This window comes from Protopterus annectens, chromosome 10.part0 (assembly GCF_019279795.1).
Source record: "Protopterus annectens isolate FY-2018-M chromosome 10.part0, PAN1.0, whole genome shotgun sequence".
NCBI lineage: Eukaryota > Metazoa > Chordata > Ceratodontiformes > Protopteridae > Protopterus > Protopterus annectens.
The window spans coordinates 338667546-338689326 of NC_056744.1; the positions used below are offsets into that span (position 1 = coordinate 338667546).

Sequence of the window (21781 nt, forward strand, 5' to 3'; positions counted from 1 at the left end):
TAGTAAGTAATGTGCCTGAACCACTGGAGAATAGCAGGAGAGCACCCCTCACATCAATTCTACATCATTTATCTGTTATAGCCATCATTAAAGACTCTCCCTGATAGGCTCTCCTGTTCAGATGATGTTCAAGCAGTAAACCAATAGTGATGAAGACAATGGAGGACTGCACCAGTCTAGAGACTCCAAATGCCAGGGTTAAGACAATAAGGCTTGTGGAAAGCAAGCACCACAGACCAAAGATGACTATGCCAACGGCATGTCACTTTTAAGTGTGAGGGCTGGGCCCATCCCCATTCACTTGGCTGAAAGCTATATGGCTTATTCATGCTCCAGTTTGGTCAGCTAGAGGTGACAGTCAAATCAGGCAGTAGGAAGTGGGTTAGATAGCCAATCAAGGAGACCATTTCTCCACTCCAAAGACCTACTTCACCCTTTGGCATCTTCCTGGAGATCCACCATAGCTGACATGCCTCTATGGAAGTACGTGCACTATTCCACAACTTACCTAGCACTGGCAGAGTGCGGCTAACAGGCTTGTGCCCCCACAGGTGCACTACTAAGTGGTCTCTCTCTCTCTGGATGTCATCCAAATACTGAGACAAAGCTGCCCACAGCATGATGGGCAGGCTGGCAGCAGACATCCATTCTCATCATCCCTGTCCCATCCCCTCCAACATCCACACTGCTAAAAATATCATCTGGGCGCCAGTCAGAGCATCGTCCCTCTGTGTTACAAAGGCAGGTTTAGAAAGATTAACTTTCATTCCTAAACTCTACAATGAGTCATAACATAACTGAAAGTAACAAACAAAACACGAGTCACAAAAAGACCTCATCCCCCAGCCCCCAAACAGCTGGAATGGGCTACTTACTGAGACTCTCTGAAACCACAGCTCTAGCAGAGGACCAGGAAAAAAATCTCCTAATGACCACCAGCATATTTTCACTTAGACAACAAGAGCAGCTGATAGAATGAAGCCCCAGAATACATCAGAGGACCAGATGAACAATCACTCCCTGCAATAAGGAAAAGGCTTTGCACATCCTTCCACATAGCATATCTTAGTCTACCGACCACATGCTAAGCTGCAACAGGCAAGACCACAGACAAAGTTAGATTCCATGATCAAAGGGGCCAGAAGTCATGCCTTCATCTCTGTTTGATCATTCAAATCTCCCACAAGAACTGAAGAGGAGCTTAATTAAACTACTGTTACCCTGCAACCAAACAGCCACAGAAAAAGAAGGCCTATCAGGAGTTAGGTGGGGAACTGCCCACAGTCTAAGGTCCTGGGACAAGGTATTAACAGTAAGAAAAGTCCAAAACATGTAAAGATCTGTTGCTACAGAATCCTCAAAGTTCTCACCAACACCCACATCCATGAAACTATAATAATGTACCCGTGGTGCAAGAATGCAGCCACAATCAGGTGTACCTCAGGCTCCAAACTGCATCCATGCACAGTCAAGTTAAACAACAATATGCTGGGCTCTCCTGAAAAGCAGACACAACCAAGAAAGAGGCGTGTGTGGAGAGCCATGCAGAAATGTGACAAAGTGAGTATGAGCTGAACACAGCATCTGCGAGAAACATGGTAGTTTAACAGGAACTAAGAACAAAGAAGGAGTATCAGTGTTGGGAAGCCCCCCGGCAAACTTCTGACAGGACTGTCAGCAACCTACTCCTTCCAGACTCAATGGACAAGACTTCAGAAGGACAGTGAGGGACCCTCAAAGGGCAACTCCTTGGATGGGAGAGTAATACTGTAAAAGATTGAAGAACTGCAGGTTGGATCTTTAGAAAGGGGAAAAGAGCAAATTACATATAAATAAATGGAACGTGTGGGAACAATGCATGCAGAATAATGTTCAGGAGGAGGAATTGAGCAATTTATGTAACTACAGCAGTGAATGACAAGTTCTAAAAAGAAAATGTATGCTGGATGAAAATAATGAAAAATATTACTATGGCTTGTTTTCGAACATGTGTGTACTACGTCACTGTTTAAAATGTGAAGATTTAATAATGGCATTTAAAATAAAAAAATTTACCAGACATACATGAGATTTGTGAAATCCAACTTGTCGATGTTTCCAAAAGTATTTTTTTTTATCTATCACTACCTGCCAATCATCACATGTGATCCTCAACAGTCCATTTTTCGTGTGTGTGTCTGTCTATGTTAACTCTGTAAACGGACTGGTTTGAAGACTGCGGGAAGCCATCATCCAGTCAACCATCAACATTTTTCTGGTTTAGGGACAGGTCACTTCCCCTGGCACCTGATGTGTGCACTTTCATATACAAAAGCCTGCTGCATCTTCCTCACCTCCAATTTTGACATGTATGCAAGTGCTTCTGTACTTGTTCATTATGAAGGCTTCTGCATTACTGCAGTTAGACAGAGACAGAAAGAGATTCTAAAGACAAAGTCCTAGGCAGTCATTTTCCTTATCATTTTTACAAGATGCATTGTCAGCTGCTCAATAGATAGCACTTGCGCCTTTGGTGCAGAACTCTCTGGGTTCAAATCCGACACCACGTAGATATAGTGTTGACACTGCACTGCAGAAAAAGGGGGGTGGCTGTATTCTTCAGTGTGTCATCCTATGGATGTGACATTAAACTGAGGTCTCTCCCTTTTAATGTCTGCAAATCTTTTGGGTTTCTAATACCCTAAGGTCCCATATGTTTGAGTTGGTGGCAGCTAAGGTGGAGGTAAAAGATACCACAGCACCAACTGAAAAGAGCAGGGGCAGCTCCCCGATTCCTTTGTTAAACTTCACCTAATAGTATCAATACCACCTCAGGTCTCCTTGAAAACAGATTATATCCTATTAGGACTGGTCAACAAAGGATAAATTAAATAAATAAAACCCCTAGTCCATAAGCTGTGTGCCGTATTCTTGCTTCACTGTAGAAGTCAGTAGTGTAGCAGAACAGATTACCTTCTTTCCCCAGCATGGTGAACTGGTGTTGACTGCACACCTTCCTGGTGGGCTCCTCCACCACAGAGACCTCTAACTGAATTTGTGTAGTCAGGGATAGTCAGGGCTTTATCCCACTACCGTGGCAGACAGAGAGATGGAGAGACTGACAGACAGAGAGAGAGAGAGATTATGATGTCAAAGACCTAGGTTAACACTTTCCTTACGTTTTATATAAAATGCAGATTCTACTTAATCAATGTCTTTTCTTCTATCCAAGCTAAGAACTGCCTTATGTTTAACCATACACTCTTGAATACAGCAATTTACTTTTTTTCAGCACACTTAAATCGCACAATATTAAGCATGCATTTTCATTTAACTTCCCTCTCCCTATTATTTTACACACTGAAGAAGCACGGCCTAGATTCTCATTACCTTAATTACCACAGTAAGTATCAGACCAGTTTAATGCTAACCATAAAGTACTGGAAAAGCAGAAACGCTGTCAGGTGGTCTCAACTTACTATTTTATTTTTGTTTATTGGGAAATTCCGACTGTGTTGGTAACCCATTTTCAGTGGAAGTCCAAGGAGAAAAGCTCCACACTAAATTGTAAGTTGATACAGAGCACACAATTTGTTATAGAGACAGTTTAAGCAGACAATAACAATTAATGAACATGATAAATATGAGTAAAGCACATGAACTGCCACATAAAGAGTGACCCAGTTCTAAGACTCCGGACAGCCTTCCACACTATCTTGCGATCTAATACAGATTTAAAACAATAAATCCTCATGCTACATCCTGAACTAAAGATGCTCTTAAAATATTATCACCGTTTTGTACATTTCACAAAATTTAATTCTGAAATCCGTCCAACTCTGCGTTCATATACAGCACTTGAAAAGTTATGAGCCTTGCACTTGTTTATGAATAATAACACACTGGAAAATTAAGCAAAAGAAATAACTTCTTTCTAAATCATCGCTCATGGGTGTCTTTGTGCATCTTTCCAAACTGCAATTAGATGTGGAATCCCGTGCACCTGAACACCACGACACAGTGCTGATACTGTTATGTTCGTTCCTTGGGATAAGGTCCTAAACAAGGATATCAGATACTGGTTCTCCATTCACAAGAACAATGATTTTGTTCAGCTATTCAGTGATGATCTACAACATTTCATCTGTGCCCCTTTAAGAGCAAAGTAACCAATAAAGAGGATAGCTGCACTCGACTCAGAAAGACAGTTCTGAGAATGACTATGAAACATGGTTTAAAGCAATTTTAAGGAGAAACACTGTGCACTAATTTGTTTTTTAAATCACAATTCTTTATTGATTTAACAAACAAAAAATCAACCTTTCAAGAGAAAATTTCTACATACAGACAACAAAAGTGCAATGAGAAATATAAATTTTATTTAACATTTATTCAACACTTGTTTACCAGGAAAGTCCAACTGGGACAGAGCCAATTTTCAGCGGAGGCCCAGGGAGAAATGCTCCAGACGTATGTCTTTGGAATGCGAGAGGAAACTGAAACACCCACAGAGAACTCATGCAAACGCAGGGAGGACATGCAGGCTCCCACACAGAAGGCACCCCAGCTGAGAATCAAACCAGAGAACCTCTTGCTGTGAAGAGACAACATTAACCGCTGCACCAATGCATCACCCAGAAGAATAAAACAAGCAAGATTACACTAAATGTGTGCAACCATCATATTTCCTGAAGAAAGAAAACCAGCTCCATGTTGTCAGTCCCTCATCAGTGGCATATTAATAGACCAGCATGTCACATCATCTGGAGCTCTTGGTCACTTATATAACTACCCTTTCAGTTCTCCTGTAGTACTTGTGGCTAAGTCTATGGTTTATAGATTGTGTAAGTTGATAGGTAGGGGGTTCAAATCCAGCACTGGGTAAATAATTTCAGCACATGTACTTTCATGTACAATGTTTGTGGCAGACTGGCATAACGGTTAAGGTGTTTACCTTATACATACAAGGTGTATGGTTTGATTCTCACATGGGGTAATTGGCTAGGTTTAAAATGGCCCACAAGAGCAGTTAGCCTAGTACTAATCTATGAACCTAACCTGTTTATGAACCTTAGAAACAACTACATAAAGGCAAGAGAGACTAATCCCTTCACAGCCTTTTCAGAATATTCAGTGATTGCTCTCAAAACCAAATGGAGGAAACATCACAGAGAGTTTCTGGGAACCACTCTCTTGAACAAACTATCCTCTCAGTTTCAGTTTCTAAATTGAAAGGGGGTTCTTATTCTACTGGTGAATACAGTCCAGTCTTTCCATTTTGCAAAATATTTCTGTTCAGATCCTCAAGTCAGTCCTTTCCCTCTCTATTATGAATTTCCTTATCTATATCTATTAATTTTGGATTTCTGGCAAATTTACTGACTTCCAATTTCTGTTAATACACTTCTTGGCAGCAACCATAATTGTAAATATATTTTTTGTTCTAGGCTTCACAACTCAGCATTACAGTGGAACATCATTCCTGACAGGGAAACTTGCCTTGTGTTGACCAGTCTCAGGAAACTCTGAACTTCCTTCTTATACCTGTTTAATTCATCCAAGTCCCAAAATACATGTTTCCCAGTCCCCCTTCCCCACTATCTACAGCAACAGCACTTGCATTACATACGGGAAATATACTGCAGTTTTGAAGACATACAAAGACATCTATGCAGCCATCCCCAGGTAAAAGTACAACATTTCCTATTTGTGGCATACCTGTTTATCAAACAAATGCAATTCCAATGATCTAGGGAGACAGCAAGGCCTAAATCTCTCTTCCTCTAACTGCCTGATCTCCGTATAGGCTGCATTAACCACTGATTTTACCAGAAGAGTTTGTTGCTCTGATCTGCAGACAAAGCCCACCTAATTTCAGTTCCACTTGAGCTGACAAAGGAACAATCTTCATCTTTGATGCTGCAAAGTGACCGTTGTACTCTATTAAGAGCATTTCCCTAAAGCCAAATTTGGCCTGTACCTGTTAGGAACAAATCAATCATCATCTTGTTTCCTAAACTGATCCCAGAATTTTAATGGGATTCCCCTTCTTGAACCAGTGCCTAAAGGACTCCTTGTCTTACATAGTTTTGTTGTACAAATAACTGTGTTATGACATGAAAGTTTGGCCTCCCTGGTTCATTCCCCCATACCTACCAAAAATAAATCTCCAGAGTCTCAGGAGTTATAATCCAGTCTCTGCAATAAAATGAAAGACTTATTTTAAATGGCTTCATGATACCCAAGTGGATCAGGCATTACAAGACCTCCCTATTCTTTGAAGTGCGTCAGTATATCTTATGATACTCTAGGTTTTCAATCCTCCCACATAAAATCCTACACAATGTCCTTAGCAACTTTCAAAATACTTTTCGGTAATATGGAAAGGCCTGGAAAAAAAATAAAATCAAAGGAGACGCAAAGTAATTTAATGCACAAGTCCATTAAACTCTCTCTAAATGCAAAATTTTCTATCTTTTTATCTCTTTTTTTCAATCATCTTTACTGAATTATCACACTTATGACATATGCAATTATACATTTATATACATGAAAACAAATACAGAAATACTCTGGCAAACATTATACATCAAACAACCTTGTCTACAGTCACTGTCAATCCCACATTACATAGCTCACTCCATTCCTGCCTTTCCTTAAACCTCATTCCTCCTCCAAAACATTATTCTCCATGCATTGTTCCCATGGGTCTATATCACTTCAGCAGCAAAGTGACAGTAATGCCGTTCATCGAAATCTGCTCTTGTGGGGGGGGGGGGGGCTGTGCCCCCCACACCGCCTGCTAATTATATATACCAACTCAGAGATCACACTACAGTGGGGGAAAGGGCAGATTTCCAGATCCTCACTGCACCGCAATCGCAATATGAACAGTTCGATGAACAGCATGTTTGATGTAAGTGAACCGAAAATGCCGTTCACTGAACTGAATTTTGCTGAAGTGATAAAGACCCATTCCCACAATTCCCATTTTTCTATATAATTTACTCCTACCATTTTTTAAAGATCCCACTTTCAGTTCTTTTATCTCTGTTACTATATTCACTACATCAAATATGGTTGACTTAGACTTTGAATTCCATTTTCTAGTATTTTTTTTTTTGGTAGCCACCAGAATTAAACTTAGGAAGGCCTTACTATGTCTGGGTAATTCAATCCTGTATCCCAGCTCAAAAAATAATTTTCTTAGTTCCATCAATTTTCTCACCCAGTATTTCTGACAGAGTGGTCTGTAGGGAATTGTGAAAACCTGCCAACTCTTTCTTCCCTATCACATTTCCAACATTTGCAATCTACCTGTGGAGACATTCTTTGGAGACTGCTTGGGGAATAAAAATATCTATGCAAATGCTTCCAAACAAAAATCGTAAATCTTCTGGACTTTGTTTTGTGTGTGTGTTTATATATATATATATATATATATATATATATATATATATATATATATATATATATATATATCCTCCTATTGTTTCTTTGTGACTTGTTTATAAAATCTCTTTCTTCCCAATCTTTTCTAACCTTCTCTGATCGAGTCCTATAGTTCCTATAGTTATCACGCAATATTTTACAGGCCCTACTAATTACTCCTTTTTAACAGCAGCTTCTGTTCTAGATTCTACTAAAAACTCCGACAGTGCTGGTCTTCCACTTAGGATTCCCCTTGTCCCTTTCTCAATATCAATCCTTGATAGGAAAAGCAGTCTCTAGCCTGCAGTCCAAGTGTATTACTGGCTTCTTCCCATTCTACTACCTTTTCCTCTCTAGGTATTTGCTCCCAATACATTGGTTCCTTTGCCAGTTTTCTCCAATCAATTCTTACCGCCTCTTGCTTTTCCTCTGTACCCCTAATTTTAGTCCATCCCTATCATCAGACTCTCCCTTTTCCATTCCCGTGTTGGCTTTGTTCTTAGAATACTTTCTGCCACTTTATAAATATACTATTCTGTATGATTACTGTTATTCTCCTTAAGAATCTGCATCCAAAATCCAACTTGCTCCTTATTTCTTGAGCACCCCCCATTTCATTATCATCACATTCCACTTTAAATTATGGCTTATTGCTTGTGCTATGTATAGGAGCCTCAACTATGCAGCTCTAAAATATTCCTTCAAACCAGGTAATGCCAAACAACCATGTTCTATTGGAAGGATCAACTAAACCCATTTGATTCTTCCAGATAAAATCCTTCAGCTCTTTATTAACTATTATTCACAACTTCTCCTCTGGTTGATAAAAGTATGCCTGACTTGTGTATAAAACTAAAGGCACTAAAACATTTTCACTGCTTGCATCTTGCTATCCATATATCCATTAACAAGACCTTCAGTTCCTCAGTTTTTGTATAGTTCCACACATCCTTAACTGCCATAACAGAATGAATCCCTTTTCACCCATATTCCTAAGTACTTTATTGTATAATGTCCCCATAAATATGGGTATTGCTGAACCAGTTTGTGTGTGGGTATGAAGTTTACAGCTATAGCATTTGTTTTACTTTCTTTAATTTTACATCATGAAAAGACTTGAAACTGCCTTAGAATGTTCCATATTGAAATGTCCTTTTCTGGCTTTATCTGGTATAAAATAATAAATATCATCTGCAAATAATGATGTTTCTTGATGACCATACCAATTATATCCTTTAATTTCTAAGTCTCTTATTTTCTTTTTATTACCAAAGAAAACAGGGGACTGGAGACCAGTTTTGGATCACAGCAATCTGAACAAATCAGTTCAGTATACAAATTTTTCGATGGTCATAGTTCAGTCCATTTTGCCTTTCCTGCACAAAGATGACTGGATGTGCTCAACAGATTTTCAGGATGTGTACTATCATAGAAAAATAAAGAGGCAATCCAGAAGATACCTATGCTTCTGTCTGGGAGCCAGTCATTACCATTTCAGAGCACTGCCCTTTGGACTGAAACCAGCTCCCCCAGTGTGTTCAACAAAATGCACAGCAGTAGCAGCAGCTCAGTTGAGATCAGATATTACATGGCCGTCCCTACATTCTTCCTTAGCCCAAAGCCGTAGTGACCATGAATGTTTCCCAAATTGGGTGGGGGGAGGACTTCTTGGGAAATACAGTCCAAGGTACTTGGCTCCCTGAAGAGGCCAACATGCACATCAGTGTCTTGGAAATGAGAGCAGTACTCGTAGTGTTGCAGGTCTTTCAGGACTCTCTCTCTCTTCCAGGACTATTGCAATTCAGATGGACAATATGTCAGTGGTATGGTGCAGCAACAGACAAGGAGGAACTAGATCTTACCCCTTGTGTCAAGAAGATCTGAGAGTGTGGCAATGGGTGATCTCATCCAATCAATTTCTGACAGCACTACGGGGTAATCCAATGTGATGGCAGACAAGTTCAGCAGGTCCATTTTTTACCTCACAAGTGGCCTCTCAATAGGAGAGTTGCAGAAAAGATATTCCACCAATGAGGCCAACCTTGTTATGACATCTTTGCATCTCCCCTCAACAACTACTGCAGCAAGTTCTTTGCCCTAACCCCCCACCGGGGGAATCACAGAGAGATGCTCTTCTCCATAATCGGCCTCCCAGTCTCCTCTATGCTCATTTCCCAACCTCTCTAACCCCAAGTTTCTCTATAAAACATCTCGATTGAAGAACAAAGTCGTCCTCATTGCCCCTTATTGACCTCATCAAATATGCTTTCCCTTTCTTTGTCCTCATCTATTTTACCCTCCATGGTTTTTGGATAGAGTTCCAGACCTCTGTCTCACCTAACAGACATGATTCACCCAGACATTTTAAGCCTAAAGCTGACTGCATGGTTTCTGTACTTACATTGAAAACTAGACAACCCAGGCTCTTCTCTCCTGCCCATCACATTCTTTCATCTCTCATAAAGCTTCCACTAGGAAGATTTACAGAAGTGAATGGAACAGATTTGTTTTTTGGACACAACAAAAAGACAAGGCAATATTCAGATTTGTTCTGAGCTACATCAGAATAGCACTAGATATACTGATCCCAAGGATATTGTCAATATCCTGGCAGATAGATTCAGTGCCAACTTCACCCCCCCCTCACCCCCTAAAAGGCCCATCTCAATAACGAAAAAATGCCAAATTCGGGTAATCATGGCCACTCAGGTAAAAAAAACGCACTCTCCAAAGCCAAGAATAATGCATCCATGGGACCAGACATCTCGGGTTGTGTACTGCATGAACTACAAAATGAAGTGGCACCTCACCTATGTGTCATGTTTAATCATAGCCTCACCTCAGGCTTCGTGCCCACAGAGTGATGCACAGCTATAGTCATCCCACTCCACAAGGGGTGATCCACTTTGGATCCGAGGACCTACCGTTCCATCAGTCTGACGAGCCTGATCTGCAAGGCCATGGAACGTATTATCATGGAACTTATAAACAAAGACATTGGCAACCTTCAAACACTGGACCCCACCCAGTTTGGGTTCATGAAGGGCCGATCTTGCCTCCTGAACCTGATCGACTTCTTCAAATCAGTCTCCAGAGCCATGGACGAGGGTAAGGTAGCTCATCCAGCCTAGGTGGACCTCGCCAAGGCTTTTGACACTATCCACCACTCTGGAATCATAGATAAACTTACTAAGCTGGGCATTAATCCCTACATCACTAGATGGGTTGCAAACTGGCTTACTGACAGAACACACACTAAAAGTAGCCGACTCCAAATCCAGCTCCAGACAAGTGACAAGTGGTGTACTGCAGGGTTCTGTCCTGGGACCACTCTTGTTTGGCATCTACTTCTCTGAAGTACAGGCCAACACTAAGGGACTCTGGCTTACAAAGTTTGCAGATGACTGCAAGCTGGGAGCCATTACTGAATCCCCAAATGATGTGGATATACTACAAAAGGGCCTTACCGAAACAGATGCCTGGTGCCAGAGCCATGGGCTCAAGCTAAATGCCAAAAAATGTATAGTTGCCCCTTTGGGAAAAACTACATACCTGTGAACTACCACATAGGTGGCAGTGCACTAAACATCAAAAGTGTGATAAGAGACCTAGGGACACAGGTGGACAGTGGTCTCACCTTTGAAAATCACATAGCCACAACAGTTAGAAAATCCTTCTACGTGGCACACCTCATCACTAAGGGCTTTTCATCTAAGTAAAACGAGGACATTGTCCCTCTGTACCCATCCCTCATTAGACCCATTATAGAATACAATGCCCCGTTTGGTATGTACCTCACAAGGCATCTGCAACAACTAGAAAGGCTGCAGAATTACCTCACAAAAAGAATCACAGGCCTAAAGCAGATGCCTTATGCTGACCATCTAAAGAAACTCCAGCTACACTCTATCACATATCTCCTACTTAGAAGCAAGCTCTGCCTAACATACAAGGCCATGTCAAACCCAGAGTTGTTGGACATGCTACACTTAAAGAAATTCCAATCCCTCCGAGCCACACACTCCAGGGATCTTAATCTTGTCATCACAATGAATAGAACATGCTGGAGGGATAGGTTCCTGACCCATAGACTCCCCATACTCTGGAATAGGCTGGCCATATATGTCAGGCAGAGCACCTCAATGGCCCTCTTCAAGAGGAACTTGACGATTGGATGGGAGATAGGAAATTCACCCCGGGGATCACATCAGTAGCCCTGCTAGACAGGGTTCCAGGAAAGTAAATATTTGTGGGAAGCAATAGCTAGGGAATCGTTATGGCTAGGCTTGTATAGGCCCTAGGGCCAATAGCCTAGTACCTACTTATGAACCTATAAATGAAAATAACAAAGGGGAAAGAGGACACACCTCCCTGACTCCTTTGTTGAGACAGAACTTATAAAAGAGGACCTCTCCCAATTTAATGTGTGCCTCTCATTCTTCATATACCATCCCAATTAACCTTATTATTGTATAAGGAAATGCAGATGCTTCCATCACCCCACTCATAAAACCACAGCTTAGTCTACTAAATGTTTTCCCTACATCAAGACCCACCAACAACACTGGTATTTTCTTACATTCTGCTTTTCTCCGAATCATCATTGTTCTATTAATGCTGTCAAATGTTTGCCTCCCCTAGTCTGACTTTACTTTTTTTTCAAAATAACTCTTTGAAGTTTTTATTGCCAAACCCTCAAGATCTGGTAAAAATGACACCCCTACATATTTCAGCTAGCCATATCTCCAAACTTCAGGGTATTGCAATCTACTTACGAGTTAATTTATAGTCATTTATCATAACAGCCCTGATTTTATCTATATTTTTCCAACATCCAGAAAACCCGTCAAGTGAATGTAGCATATCTATTAGTTAACCCAAATCTTTTTGGGACTGTTCTCGGAAAGATAAGTCGATAGTTTCAGGTGGGGGTTGTTTTGGCTTTCTTTGGAGTCAGCCCATCTAAGGTCTTAGCCATTGGCCAACACCTCTGTGTTTATCTGACTGCATGAGGCTTATTTACTCAGTTGTACTTGTAGTACCAAAGACTTGCATTCTGTGAATTTGTGCAGAGCTAACTACCTGACTGTGTTGGAATCTATAACCATCTGATATGCCAACTGACAAGTATACTTTTTTGCACTTGATTGTACTGTACTACATTTACATATCTGTCCTGTGTATTCTGTGTGCATTGTTTTTCCCTCCCTTGCACCCAGGTGGTGATGTATTCTTAAAGTTGGTAGCTTTGGAACTGCCCTCCCCTGCTGTAAAATTGATTTTGGTCACTCCTCCCATTCTCATCTCATTTGCTCACTCCACTGAGTACAGTGAGATAATTTGGGAAGGACTGCCCCTTGCTTTTTTTTATTTTGGACACTCCTCCCTGTCCCATCTCATCAGCTCAGTCAACTGAGTACAGAGAGAGCATTTGGGAAGGCCAATCCCCATAGCTTCTTAATCTTGAACTATCTTCTGTTTCCTACCTCTCCACTAAAAAAAAAAAAAAAATACAATACAATACAATAAAATAAAAAAATGACACTTTATTCAGCTGCCTTTAATTAACAGTGCTCTTCCTGCTTTATCACCCTATTTTGCTGCGTGCTCTTAAGTGTTCAAGTGCTTTGATTCTGCTGCATTTATTACTGCTTGTTAGTAAGCCTGATTAAACGCATCTGTTATTTTAAGCATCTTAGCTTTGGTTAAAGCACTTGTGCTTCAGGCCAGTTAACTTTACATTTAGGGTTTTTGTGGTCTACACTCTTGTGGACAAACGCTTAGCAAAACCCTCTCCATAAGTCCACAGTACACCCAAGTATACGAAACACTGCCTGGACAATTACCATCAGATTCTCCTGCCAGTCTGTTCGACATGTGTATACCAAGACAGCGTAGCAACTGCCTCATGTTTACTGACGGCCCTCTTCTCCTAGCACATAATTGTTCTACTTGTCAGAAATGCATCTACATCAGTAGCCTGGAATCCATGCTCTCTCGCACCACCATAAGTACTCCTGACAAAGAGGACATTGCCGGCACAAACACCACACCACTCATCACATAGCCAAGCACAACACACACCCACCTTTGCAGAGGTCCTCAATAAAAACTTACCTTAACAGCAGAGACCTCCAAAACACACTCAAAAACATTCCACACAACACCAAACACACCACACATAGCAGACCACACACCAGTGTCTCACAAACACATCCCACAAGGCAAAACAATAAACCATCACAGCCCATAAGGCACAACAATAAACCAAACATACCAATCTTTGGCGACTCAACTGTGAGACACATCCATGTCCCCCTCACCAGGTTCGACAAGGAGAAGGTCATGGTCAGTTGCCTGTCTGGTGCCAGAATCAGTCACATCATGCATGCACTTAAGTCTCTCCACAACAAGTACAAGTATGACTGTGTCATCGTCCATGTTGGTGTGAATGACTTGAGACATACCTCCCTGGACTATATGACGCGAGACATGATTGAGCTCTCAGAGTATGTGCCCCAGGCAGGCATGAACCTAGCCTTAAGCAACATCCTACTTTCTCCAAGAATGTTACCACAATACCAACAAAAATTAAATGACTTCAACAATTGGCTTAGTTTCTGGTGTCATTCCAAGGGGATCCAGTATCTGTCTGCCTAGGATGACATGGCTGACAGGCCTTGTTGCTTTGCCAGAGATGGCCTCCACCTGTCAACACTGAGATTCTGGATCCTGGCCAAGGCTCTCACCTCCCCCATTGTGCCTTTTTTAGGCAATGTCCCAAAGACAAATCTTCCAACATAAAAGATCTGTAAAAAAAAAAAAAAAACAAACTGAAGGTCTGCAGCTTAACACTAAGAGCCTTAACCTGAAAATGCACTCACTGGAGACTCTCCTTGCACTAGAAGATGCCGATGTCTAGCGGTCACGGAAACCTGGTTCAGGGCTAAGAAGAGCACCCCTGCCTTGCCAGGCTATACTTCATTCCAAACATTCCGACCCCAAAATGAGGTCGGGAAGACTAAGGGTGGCGGAGTCTATCTTCATTAAGGACAGGTACACCTCCAGACTGGTTTGCCAGCATGATGCACTGGAACTATTCCATGTGCAACCAACAGTTGGCAAGACACCCATCCAAGGTATAGCCAGCTACAGACCCCCCCCCTCCATGACTCAAGGACACCCACTCCTCTTACCTGGATTTACTTGACTCCATCAAGGTACCCCCTAAAGTACAGTTTTGTACCTACCATAAATGTAGATGTTCGAGTGCTAATACAGCTGCAGTAATCACAGATGGGTTCTCTGCCGTCAGGCGGGTCCTCGGTCGGCCGAATTCCAAAGTCTAGGTCCGGCATCGGTTGCTGTCGCTCTCTTTCCTGACGTCAGTGAGGCAGGAGTATATAAGACACAGCCGACGCCATTTTCTTCAGTCTTTCTTGCCCCAGATGTCAGGTGCCCCCAGTAGGAAGGCAATACATAAATTATATTTATATACATGCAATGCAATATAATCAAAAATCAGTAGTTGCAAGCAAATATACCATAGAAGGATAACCCAATCAGGTTGTATGAAGAGGGGTTAGGCCCTAGGCCTTTACCAAGAGGGGAAGGAGGGAGGGAAAACTGTACTGCAGCTGTATTAGCACTCGAACATCTACATTTATGGTAGGTACAAAACTGTACTATGTTCATCGTGCATACAGCTGCAGTAATCACAGATGGGTAGAATCCCAAAGCTACGCACAGGGTGGTAGGCACTAGGTGGAACTGGGATGAGCCCGAATGCCCTGCAACACAGCAGTGGCAAAGCCTGCTCTAGTTTTGGAATATAAAGGCAGGTGGTAGTGTTTTGTGAAGGTATGCACAGAACTCCAAGTGGCTGCCTCCAAAATATCTTTGGTAGGAACTCCTCTGAGGAAGGCTGTAGAGGTAGCTGTGGCCCTGGTGGAGTGGGATCTGATGCCTGTAGGGACAGATTTTCCATGATAGGAGTAACAAAACCGTATGCAGTGGCATATCCATTTTGAAATTGTCTGTTTGGTAACTGGCTTCCCTTGAGCTCCTACAGCATAGGAAACAAAATGTTGTTCTGATTTCCTGAAAGGCTTTGTTCTGTCCAAATAATAACGTAGCTGCCTATGGATGTCTAAGGAGTGTAGCAGCCTTTCCCCTTTGTTTTGAGGATTGGGGTAAAAGGTAGGTAAGTGTATGGCTTGATTTAAAGCTACCCTGGATACCACTTTAAGCATAAATGACGGGTTGGTTCGAAGGGAAACCCTGTCCTGATGGAAGATGAGAAAGGGCTGCACAGCCATGAGGGCTTGTAGTTCCGAAACCCTACGAGCTGAGGTAATGGCCAGAAGGAAAGCTGTTTTCCAGGACAAATACTGCAAATCAGTTGAGGCAGCTGGTTCAAAGGGAGGCAATGTTAATTTTTCTAGAATGTAATTAAGATCCCAGGCTGGCACTGGTTGTTTCCTTGGTGGTCTTATATTCTTAGCCTTTCTGAAGAACTGTCTTAAGAGTGGGTGACAGAATACGGGTGGATCCGTGTTGAATTCTGCAGAAATGACTGAGGCATGGATTTTTATGGAGGAAAAGGAAAGTCCACTGTTCAGCAGCTCAGCTAGATACTGTAATACCTGAGGCAAATTCAGTTTTCTATGGTCCTGGCCTTTTTTCTCATTCCAAGAGCAAAACCGTTTCCATTTTGCGGAGTAAGCCTTTCTAGTAGATGGCCTTCTGGCCTCCAAAATGACATCCTGCACCTCTTTGGAGAGTAGGGTCTGTTGTGGTGTTAAGAAATTTTCCATGCAGCGAGATTGAGTGTTTTCAGCTGACTGTGAAGAGTTTTGTAGCTGTGCTGAGTCAGCAGAAGAGGCATTAGAGGTAGGGGCCAGGGAGGAGTATGTGTTAGGCTCCTCGGGAGTGGGTACCAGTGTTGTCTTGGCCAGTCTGGAGCAATCAGTATCATCCTCGGTCTGTCTGCTCTTGCTTTCAAGAGCAACTTGGGCAGAAGAGGCAGAGGTGGGAAAGCGTAAACTGTCCATGCTGTCCAACTGAATGAAAGGGCGTCCACTCTCCAGGCCTTTGGATGAAAGGTCCTTGAACAAAACTTTTCCAATTGATGATTCCTGTGGGAGGCGAAGAGATCTATGTCTGGCCTCCCCCACGTTTGGATTATCTTTGTAAACACTTGAAGATGCAACTTCCATTCGTGTGGATCTGTCATATTTCTGCTTAGATTGTCTGCCAGCATGTTTTCCAAGCCTGGCAAGTACTGTGCTTGAAGTTCGATTTGCCATTCCAGAGCCAAGTTCCAAAGTGTCATAGCTAGTCTGCACAGGGGGTATGAATGTGTTCCTCCTTGTTTGTTTATGTACCACATTACTGTGGTGTTGTCTGTTCTTATCAACAATTGTCCTGGATGCACGATGTCCTTGAAAGCTGTAATTGCATTTATCACTGCTAGCATTTCTTTTTAATTGATGTGAAGGTGCTTTTCCTTTTGGGACCATTTGCCATGAATGCACCTGTCTGTCATGTGCGCCCCCCAGGCGTAATCTGAGGTGTCTGTTGTGATGACTTGATTTGCTTGAGGTTTGCAGAATTGGAGACCTGTGTTTGTTTGACATGCTTGGGCCCACCATAGAAATTCCTTTTGCAAACATGGAATTATTGGTATTATTGTTTCCAAACTGTGGCTGTGTTGAGACCATAGGTTTTTTAGGTACCAATGAAGTTTCCTCATATGCAACTTTGCACATGGGATTAAAAGAATGCAAGATGCCATGAAGCCCAGAGCCTGCAGGATTTTCCTTGCAGTAAGCCTGGTACAATTTGCTAGTGTTTTGAAGTACTGAGTTAGTTGCCCCTGTTTTTCTGGCGTAAGATAGGCCATCTGGGTGTTTGTGTCCAAGTTGGCACCCAGGAAAGTTATTTTCTGAGATGGTGTTAGCCTGGATTTCTCTTTGTTGATTGTGTATCCCAGAGAATTCAGTAACCGTGTTGAATAAGCCAGATGTTCCAGAAGTAAGTGCTTGCTGTCCGCTTGGATCAGGCAGTCGTCCAAATAAGGGTAAATTTGTATCCCTTGAAGTCTGCAGTAGGCAATTACTGATGCCAGGCATTTTGTGAATACTCTGGGCGCAGTAGATAAGCCAAAGGGCAATGCAGAGAATTGATAGTGGATGAACCTGCAAGAAATCTGAGGTATCTTCTGCAGCTTTGTCTGATTGGGACATGCAGGTATGCCTCCTTGAGGTCCAATGAAACCAGCCAAAACTCCTTGCCCAGCATGGGAAGAAGCTTCTGTAATGTGAGCATCTTGAATTTTGGTACGAGTAAGAATGTGTTTAGGATGGATAAGTCCAAAATGGGTCTCCAGTTGGTTCCTTTCCTTGGTACCAGAAATAGCCTGGAATAAAAACCTTGACCTTGTTCGTGAGTAGGTACCTCTTGAATAGCTTTCATGTCTATGAGCTTTGAAATTTGTAGTTGTGCCTCTGCCCTTTGATTGTGTGGCAGGTTTGGCATGCCTCTCATTTTTGGGAGTGTGTGAAAATGAAATCTGTAGCCTCTGTTTATAACGTCCAGGATCCATTTGTCTGTTGTGACAATATGCCAATTTCTTGTAAATAATGCCAGCTTTCCTCCCAAGGGTGCTGCCAGCTGAGACTTGCTTGGCATGGAAAGGAGGAAGTCATTGGGTTTGTTTCCTGTATTGTTGTGCACTGTCTTCGCCACCTCTTGGTGCTGGAGTTTGCCATTGCCTGCCTCTATATGATCCTTGTGATTGCCCTCTGCCCCTTGTGCGCCTGTATCTACCTCTTTGGGGCTTGTCCGTGGTTGGAAAGGACCAGTTTTTAGAAGGTCAATTTCTGCTAAAATTTGGTGGTTGAACCTGTAGAAAAGCTTTGACAGTTTGCATAGATTTGGCTTTTTCTTCCACTTTCCGTAGTATCTCCCTGAGCATTAGTACCAAATAGCACATCCTTTTGTAAAGGAGCATCTAGTAATTTAGCTTTCACATGATCAGGCAAGATTTGTTCCCTAAGCCATGCATGCCTACGAATGACTGATCCTGTAACAGCGGCTCTACTTGAGGCCTCTAGGGCATCACAGCCACATTGTAAGGTGTGTTTACCCACTTGTTCTGCACTATGCATCATATCCTGCAACTCCTTCAAATCTGGTTGTTCAGGTTGAGACATTTTATTTCTTAATTGTGATAACAGAAACTGATGATATTTAAGCATATGAAACTGACAATTTAAGGCCCTCATGGCTAGGGTGGCCGAGGTATATACCTTTTTTCCCCACCTTTCTAAGGATCTTGACTCTCTTTCGGAAGGTAGTGGATTCTTAGCAGTAGAGGCCTTCATTCCCTTGGGGCCTTGAGAAATGGTTTCAGGGTCAGCATTATAGCTTTTGAAAAGAAACTGGTGAGAGTTAGGAACTCTGTAGTACCTATCAGGCTTGACTGGGGCAGGAGGCAGGGAATCCGGATTAAGGCAAGCCTCTGAATAAACATCATCAAGTACATCCAAGACAGGAGGTATCGCCAGAGGTCTGTGTTGAGGTAACAAAAGAAATTCCCTAAGTCTTTTCTTGGAATCAGAAAAGTCTTGGCCTTCCCAATGGAAGTGTTCCCTCAAGGTGTGCAAGGTTTCCCCAAAAGAAAAATCCTCAGGAGGAGATACAGAAGGGATGGACTGCTCTGCATCAGAATCTTCAAATGGGGAGTAAGAGTGTTCCTCTACATCAGAATGTTCTGAAAAAATGGAGCCCTGATCAGAAGAGGGAGAATCTTCCTCCACTCTGGGTCTCTTGTCTGGAGGGGGTTGGGAACCCCTGATAAGAGTAATTAAATCCTCAGCCATTTTAAGCATCTGTTTTTTAGGCATGGGGCCTGGGGATGGGCCCTGTGCAACAGGCCTCTTGGGATGCCTGGCTGATTTGGACTTAGTAAAGGCCTTAATGGAAAAGGAAGAAGAGGGTCTAAAGACACCATGGGTGGAAGTGGACCTGTCCACATTAGGAGGCTCAACGCTCACAGTGGCTTCGGTGGTTGTAGCCTGGGTATGGGCCGAGGTACCTGCGGTCTCGGGTACAGAAGACACCGCCAAAGAAGTGTCGTCAGTAGTCAGGGACTGCATAGGCGTCTCGCTGAGAACCGGACCACGTGTAGCCGGTTTTGGCGTGGTGTCGGTGGAGACCGCGGACCTCACGTGTCGGTCCTTGTCCTTGCGTTTTTTGGACAAAACGGTAGTCGGAGTCTCCGACGACATTTTATAATCAAAGGCTGTACCAAAAAAGTGTTGGGCGAACTCCGCCCGACGCTTAATAGTGCATTTATTGAAAGTAGCGCAAAAGCGACAGCCCGAGACGTCGTGGTCTGGGCCTAAACAAGGTATGCAGAGGGAATGGAAATCCTTATGCGGTATTTGCTTCCCACAAGAAATACAATTGTTAACTTTTTCTGACATCGGTCTGAGGCAAGAAAAGTTTCAACGGGTACTTAGCTTTAATGAAGACTTCGGTTTCCAATTTTTCGTAAATTCAGGAGCTGGCCGACCGGCACTTGCGAACTGCTTCTGCTTCGGGCACCGCACAGCAAAAAAGACCGAAGAAAATGGCGTTGGCTGTGTCTTATATACTCCTGCCTCACTGACGTCAGGAAAGAGAGTGACAGCAACTGACGCCGGACCTAGACTTTGGAATTCGGCCGACCGAGGACCCGCCTGATGGCAGAGAACCCATCTGTGATTACTGCAGCTGTATGCACGATGAACATCACCCTGATCCTTGGTGACTTCAACTACCCCACCACAGACTGGGTGAACTATTCCTACATTAATGCACTCACTCAACAATTTCTTGACTTTATCAATTCTAATGCACTAGACCAGCTTGTCTCATCCCCCACAAGGGGAGATCATCTGGACTTGGTTCTCACCCACATGGGTGACTGCTGCACCACTTCCATAGTATGTTCTTCCCTGGTGAGACCAGATCATCGGACTGTCTCATTCAAAGTTTCTATCCCACCCAAGCTGCAATCAAGCTAAAAAACTTCTCAAAAGCTGACTACAACATCCTAAGAGAGGTTATCTTAGCTTCACCCCCCCCAAGAGGATGCAGACAACTATGTTGAACAGTATGCCAATGCAGTATACAAGCACCTGTATAACTGCATGAACTCAGCCATACTCAACAGAACTAAAACCAGCTCCTCATGGAATCAAACTTGTTTGGTAGACATCCTCTAACATCAGGCTTTACAACAAAAGGAAGAAACTGTTGACCAAGATGAAACAAATTCCAAATTAGAAAAACTCCCTCCTTAGCCTCAACAAGCAAATTAGATCACTAGTGAAAACCTCCAAAGCCAATTATGAATTGAAACTAGCTTGCAAAATAAAGGGAAACCACAAAGACATCTTCAGTTACATGGCAAAGCCCAGGTTTGTTCCGAATTAGTACTTAACAGCATTACTTACACTGATCCTGTTGACTTAGCCAACCTGATAGTAGACAGGTTCAACACAAACTTCACTCCCCTGTCCCCCCACAAAGGATCTTTCGACATCCCAGATACTTGTCCTGCACCTCATCTCCACAGATCAAGTGTTAAAGGCCCTATCCATGGCAAAGAACACCGCTTCCATGGGATCTGATAGTATCCCCGGCTGCATTCTGCACCATCACCAGCAAGAACTAGCTTCTCCATTGAGCACCCTATTGAACCAATCCCTAAGTACAGGCTTTATTACAGCAGAGTGGAGAACTGCCATTGTCATCCCCTTGCACAAAGGTGGTGCCACTACTGACCCTGGAAACTATTGCCCCATTAGCTTGACAGGTATGATCTACAAAGCCATGGAGTGCATTATTATGGATCTCATAAACAAGCACATAGGCAATCTCCAAGCACTTGATCCCTTTCCAGTTCGGATTCGTCAAGGGCAGATCTTGCCAGTTGAACCTGGTTGACTTTGAGACTGTTGCCAAGGCCCTGGATGAGGGAAAGCCAGCACGTACAGCTTACCTTGATTTGGCCAAGGCCTTTGACACAATCCCCCACTCGGGCATCATTGAAAAGCTAACAGAACTTGGCATAAATCCCTATCTCGTCAGTTGGGTGGCCAACTGGCTTGGTGACAGGACCCTTAAGGTCAGAATAGACACCTCCACCTCAGATAGCAGACCTGTCACTAGTGGGTTATCCAGGGATCTGTCCTGGGACCCCCTACTGTTTGGCATCTACTTCTCAGAGGTCCAGGCAAAGACAAAAGGCCTGTGGCTGACCAGGTTTGCGGATGATTGTAAGTTGGGTGCTGTCATTGACTCCCCAAATTATGTTAAC

The 21781-nt window shown here is 42.9% G+C and overlaps 1 protein-coding gene across 3 annotated transcripts in view; it reads right to left on the bottom strand.

The window, feature by feature from the left end:
• Positions 1-21781, bottom strand: part of KLHL20 (kelch like family member 20) — a 1442445-nt gene that overhangs the window by 90747 nt on the left and 1329917 nt on the right. The window lies entirely within an intron of this gene.